The sequence below is a fragment of the Chiloscyllium punctatum genome, chromosome 10 (assembly GCF_047496795.1).
Source record: "Chiloscyllium punctatum isolate Juve2018m chromosome 10, sChiPun1.3, whole genome shotgun sequence".
NCBI classification, from domain to species: Eukaryota; Metazoa; Chordata; class Chondrichthyes; order Orectolobiformes; family Hemiscylliidae; genus Chiloscyllium; species Chiloscyllium punctatum.
Window position 1 is genome coordinate 35,652,274 of NC_092748.1, and position 6,481 is coordinate 35,658,754.

Sequence of the window (6,481 nt, forward strand, 5' to 3'; positions counted from 1 at the left end):
CCCTTACCTTCCAATGCCATTCCACTTACCACCCAATATACCTTGAGATTCCCTCATTACTATCTTCTCCCTGCCTCTAAATATGTCCCTGCAGTGCCCTCAGTTTTGAATCCCCCATCCTTTTCTTGGTAATGAACACCCACTGCCCCTTTTGATTTCATCAACAATCAACACACAGAACAACCCCCACCACCACCACCCCCACCCCCCAAGGATGGTTTTTGCTTCAGACTTCTGACCAATGACAACAAGCAACTCACGGGTAGTGCCCAGAGATACTGGTTGGTGCTGAACAATATGGAGATTCCTCAAAGCCAGCAGTGGGATGAAACCACCAGGTACCCACTCTGACTTCTATGTTGACAATTCTCAGTGTCGAGTTTATTTGGCAAAATAGGAAGTTGCATATTAATGAGATGAGTAAAGCATTTAATAGGAAAAAGTGAGGACTGCAGATGCTGGAGATCAGAGCTGAAAAATGTGTTGCTGGAAAAGCGCAGCAGGTCAGGCAGCATCCAAGGAGCAGGAGAATCGACGTTTCGGGCATAAGCCCTTCCTAAAACCCATCCACAGAAATTAAATCCTTTCAAGTGGCCAATTCCTTGTAAAGACAAACATCTATTTCACTAACCCAGCAAAGACTGATATTCTTTTATTAAACTTTATAAACTGTCATTCAAGATGTGAACAAAGACTCCAACTAACATAAGTAGGTTTGATTGAAACTGAACAAAGCGCTCAATGGACTCCCTTATAACAATGGAGTCTATTAAAACTAAAAAAAAATCTCTAGCCATCTTGTCTAAGCTATACCAGATGTCCTGTGAATCACACCAGTCAAGCAATTTGGTTTTTTTCTCTCACTGTGACAAGAGCAAGTTCTTTTTTGTAGAGACCATGGACACTTTAATCACTTCAGACCATATCAGCATGAATCATAAGCAATGTCTTCCTCTGTTTTGAATATGTTAGAGCATTTCTTCCAATGGGAGAACTGTTTTTATGCACCTCAACACATATACAATGTTGATCAAGGTAATTGTCAATTTACCTTTGCAGGATTGAAACCAATAAGTTCTCATTTTTGTAAAAACATATCTAACTTACAGTACAGCATCTAACTGCTGCTTCTGGTTGATATCCTGACAGGAGATGTGCTGTCAGATAATGCCTTCCTCTTCTGTCCTGATATATCTCACAATTTGTTTCCCTTACAGCCTACTGCTCCTTTCAAGCTGAAAGCCTCTTATTAGCCTTCCAATTTTGAAAGCGTGCCCACATCCTTAATAGAACAGAGAATCTGTCTTCATTCTGCTCAACGGAGTATATCCTGTCAAATTCCTAATGCGTGGCAGATTTCCATGGGGGTAGGATTTGCATCCAAAACAGTCACTACACAAAAGGATAATCCAGCCCTTTTTGCCTCATTAGCTTTTTATAATATATATATATATATTTTTTGCCTCCATGTTATTATTTTTGTCTTCTCTTTCTTCTGCCAAATCTATTAAAGAAACATATGTTTTGTTCCCAAAGCTCTGCCAATGCTGCTGTATTATCAGCTACAAAAATCATCCTATTTTCCCTCCTTCCCTTTTGAAAAGTGTTGAGCTTCCTTTCAGTCTCTTCTCTCATATTTGGTCCTTACCACTTGACCAGTTGGGTGAGTGGACAAGCATGTGATAGATGCAGTACAATGTGGTCAACTGTGAAGTTAGATGCTTCAGTGTAAAAAACAGAAAGGAGCAGCATTATTGAAATGGTGATAAATTGGGAAGAGTGGATATACAAATGGATCTGGATGTTCTTGTATACCAGTCAATGAAAATAGCCAGTGCAGCAAGCAATCAGGAAGGCAAATGGCATGTTGGTCTTCATTGTAAGAGGAGTTTAGTTCAGAAGTAAGAATGTCTTACTGCAGTTATACAGGGCCTTGGTGAGACTGCATCTGAGTACTGTGTCTGGTTTTGATCTCTCTACCTAAGAAAGGACTGCCTTACCATTGAGGAAGTACAGCGGAGGTTTACGAGGCAGGTATTGGAGATGGTTGGGCTGTTCTATGGGGAGAGATTGGGTTGACTCGGCCTGTATTCACTAGAGCTTAGAAGCTGAAAGCGGATCTGACTGAAATGTATAAAATTCCATATGGCTGGACAGACTAGATTCAGGGAGCATGTTTTCCCTGGTTGGAGAATCTAGAACTAGGGGATACAGTCTTTGGTTATGGATTTGGATGACGAAAGATTTCATCACTAAAAGAGTAGTGAACCTGTGAAGTTCTCTACCACACAAGACTGTGGAGACCAAGTCGCTGAATTTATTCAAGAAAGAGATAGATAAATATTTTAGTTAATAAAGGCATCAAGGGTATGGTGAGAAAGCAGGAATATGTCACTAAGATAGGGGATCAGCCCCAAGCCTACTGAGTAACAGAGCAGTCTCAAAGGACTGAATGGCCTACTCCTGTTCCTAGTTCCTATGCTTTAGGATCTATCTGCCCTGTCAGATGTTCATGTTAGATCCAAAGTTTCAAAGAAAAGTAGTGAGTTCTTTCTGATGTCCATCAAAAAGCCCTTAAAAGTAATTTATCTGATATTCTTGTTTCTGGGAGCTTGCTTTGCTTTACATATAAAAAACATCAATCACAATTGAAAAGTACTTAACTGGTTTCTAAGCACTATGGGTGCCCTGATATTGTGATGAACATGTTATAATTGGATATCTATCTTTTTTTTTCTATGCTCTGTATGGCACAACAGAATGTCACCAAGATGCAATGCAGTCGTTTATCACCTCTCAGTCCGTGGATCCTTGTGTTCCAGAGGCTTTGCATATGTGGCTCATTCATAATCACATCCTGACCACATTAGTGGTTACCATCTTGGCTCCATCACCATGATTAGAGTGCAAACAATATAACTTTTCCCAGCGTTAGAATCAGTGCCAAGAGAAACAAAATGACATTACTTTATCACGGGTGCTTAGAATTGTCTGACATTGTCTTTGAAGCAGAATTAGAAAAGCTGCAATACTGGCTCATGAAGTTGCATATTCCTGTTATAAATGTAATCCATGTTTAAAATGTTAAAAGCCAAGCTAAACATCCATGTCATCTGAATCTATGAAAAGCAAGCTTATGAATTAAGGACACATAATATAATGGAACGTCTGGAAGTATCCCAACAGTTTTCATCTTTATGCAGCATCTGAAATCAGTTTGAAGTTATTAACTGTCTTCCCTCAGCTGCCTTCATTTTTTCCTAACTGACATGACCTCTGTTATGATGTGTAATGACATTTTGCATACTTGACCAGTATTTGATCACTTCTATCAAGTCTTCTACTTCATGAAATACACTGTTACATTGATAAAGAGAGTTCTACTCTAAGTATATTTCAGTAATGTTAGGCAAACTGATCATAAAAATTGTAATACAAGAAAACCTATTTTAAATATGAATTTGGCTAAATTGAACTTGAAGACCAGAACATTTCATAGTTATGCTTATTCAACCCCTACAATCAAGCTCCAGTAAGAACGACAAGAACAGCTCTTCTCAGTCTGGACAGTCTATATCGGGTCAGCTGTGCAAACAGACCAAAATCACCACATAGTACAAAAGGCTGTTCTGGAAAACATTTAATGAAAGTACACAAAGTGAGCACTTTTTAATAACAGGACATGCATCGATTCTTATGTAAATAAAAAAGTCCGGATTTGATTTACTGCCTGATGAATTGTTAAAGGTCTTTAGCCCAATCACTGTTGGCAGCCCATTAATTTTGTACAAAGTATACTGAAAAGATTGTATTACTGTGCTCTAATTCCAGTGCAGCATTCAAAACCAATGGCAACGTAGCATAATGATTGGATTTAGTTCTCTACCTGGAGCAGCAGCAAGGAGATTAATCGAAATTCACTGACCGTTTATGCCAAATCATGCTGTAAAATAGCAAGCTGTCTGCAGTCTGCATCATTCTCCCTTCTATAGCTAACCCTGCACAAACCCTTGCTTAAAGCAACCTCTGCTTCCAGACTTCCAGCCAGTCTAGACATCTGGGTTTACCTATCAACTCCGCAGAAAATTATTCCCTGGACAACAGGAAAGGACAACAGCTCTAAGTCAAAGAGTACGCACAGGAATCAGAAACATGTAAAAAGGAAGATGCTTCAGCAAACAAGAGGCACTCGAGGGAAAGCACACAGATTAAAATCAATTCCTGTCCACTGTTCGACTGCGTGGAAATTCAGAGTAGGTTAGTTGAAAGTACATTTGCAAATGAAAAAGACTGTGTGAGTCTGTGCTAATAGTTATGCTTACTTTACCTCAAGGGAAGGCCTTTTGGTACGCTCGTTGTAGTAGATAATAAAGATCACCTGGATTGGCTGGTAGAGCCACAGCCTAAAATATCCAACGGCTGTAGTGAATGAAGCCCTCAAATCAACCGGTAAAATAGTTAAGACAGGCACTGACTCTGCCCTCTTGAAAGATTTTCCCTACATTTATCAGTGTGTGTGCAAACAGAACACACAGCTGCCAAATGCAGCCCTTCCCCAGGCTCTGCCAATATTCTCCTTCCTGTCTCGCTCAATCTTTCCATTCACTGCAGCACAAAAAAGGGAATTTTTAAAAAAACACACAGCAACTGAAGTGTGAGGAGCAGGATTGCAATTTTTGTTTAAATAGGCTTAGCATTTTCAGTGGTCTGTCCTCTCCCAAATTTGCATTGTAAAATAACCGAACATTGTGCGTTTTATACAGAATTCTGAACTGAGGTATTGAGGCCAATATATTGAAATATATTTTCATCACCTTCAGGAGTTGTGAAACTGAAATCTCTCAGTTATGTTGGGATGACACCCCTGCACTGGGGCTTGTGGGATCACGAGTAACAAATTAACTCAAGATAAGCATCAAATTGTGAACAACTCTGACCTGCCTAAAACACTCAGAAACGTTGATGTGCACTCACCGTAAAGTAGGTGTATCCAGGCTTCTTGCTAAAGTGTCTGTCTACCAATTAATTTTTTTTTCAATTCTTTTTCTCTTGGAGTCCACACTGCTGTCCCAGCATTCCAGTGGTGGGTTTCATAAATGTGCAGCCTTCCATGGTCCTAAATGAATGGTCCGAGTGTATGGTGCTTTTGCCACTGATCCCTGTGCCATTACTGCCTCTTAACTATTAAGGAGCTGTCCCTTAGGAGACAAACAGGAGTCTTCAAGAAACAATTAGGACCCAAGGATGGTGAGACTTCCTGTAAGGTTATTCTCACTTGATGGGCAAGTTGTAAAACCATCCAGAAATTCTTGTGCCAAGTTTCCTTGTGTCTGTTTTGAACTCCCTATCACAGAAATCTCCGCACTTTTTCTGAGATGCTGCCAAATGATTAATGCATTCATTAATGTTTCAGCTATGTGGCTTCACCAATGTGGGGATAGAGAGTGGGGCATGATCACAGACAGTTGGAAGATACACTGGGAGGAGTAATGAATGGCAGGAAGGTCTAGGATCAATTATCGGCAAAACATGAAATCTGGGGCTGGGGGCTCGTCACCAAGCCTGAAGGTGTAGTGATTCAGGAAAGTGATTAAGGGTGAGGGGAACCATTACACGGATGCTGGAAATAATGGGAGTGTGGTGAGGTAGAACATCAGTAATCAGGACACACCATTACAGTGGTGTCAGGAGTTGCCTTCTTGCTTCTCTGGTTTCACATTCAGGTTTTTTCAGCAATCAGTAAGACTGCTTTCCCAGATTTCATATGAAAAATTAATGGTTAAACTGAGGTTGTGAATGGGTGAGAAGAATCTCAGGCATGAGTTCAAACAAGATTAAGAGAGCTCTTTTAGGACTTTCAGCATTCAATCAGCATCACAGAACAGATTATCTGGTCCTTAACACATTGCTGCTTGTAGGAGCTTGCTGAGTGCAAATTGGCTGTCATCTTTTCACAATTACAACAGTGAGTGCATTTGAAAAACACTTCTCTGTTTGTAACGTGCTTTGTAATATCTTGAAGTTTTGAATGGTTCTGTACAAAACAAGTCTGTCTCGTCTTTTTCAAAATAAGAGTAATAAAACATTTTGCTCCCTTTGATCCAGGGTGATGAATATAGCGCTGGATGTATTGGAATTGGGCAAGAAGAGAGTTCTGAAGGGAGGAGGGAAAGGCAGTCAAACCTCCAGGATCATCCTGTAAAGGGATTGGAACAGCTGACCTGGGAGGTCAATTCCTGGGCATCTCAACCAGAAGATCTGGTAATGGCACCACACTAAGTTTAATGATCTCCCAGAAGTGGTAAAGGTCAGTCAACAGCTTGCTCACATGACATCTCTTACTCATTGCACTACTAACCTAACATTGTTCAATGCACATTCACTCACCCAACAACAGTCCCTGACACTTGGAACTCATGCATAATGTCCAACTGCTCACCCATCTCAACCCCATACATCTACCATTGCTATCACACCTTCC

At 40.4% G+C, this 6,481-nt stretch overlaps 1 protein-coding gene across 5 annotated transcripts in view; it reads right to left on the reverse strand.

Moving 5' to 3' along the window:
- The window catches only part of LOC140482036 (SPATS2-like protein), a 150,467-nt gene extending 145,481 nt beyond the window's left edge, over window positions 1-4,986 (reverse strand). For 2 of the 5 annotated variants that reach the window (XM_072578900.1, XM_072578901.1), the window contains exon 1: window positions 4,328-4,591. The gene's annotated coding sequence lies outside the window, so the exon portion shown is untranslated. Of the gene's footprint in view, window positions 1-3,886; window positions 3,966-4,327; window positions 4,592-4,974 lie in introns of those variants that run through there. The other 3 variants (XM_072578906.1, XM_072578904.1, XM_072578907.1) reach the window with 3 other exon arrangements.
- Between the last annotated feature and the right edge of the window lie 1,495 nt (window positions 4,987-6,481).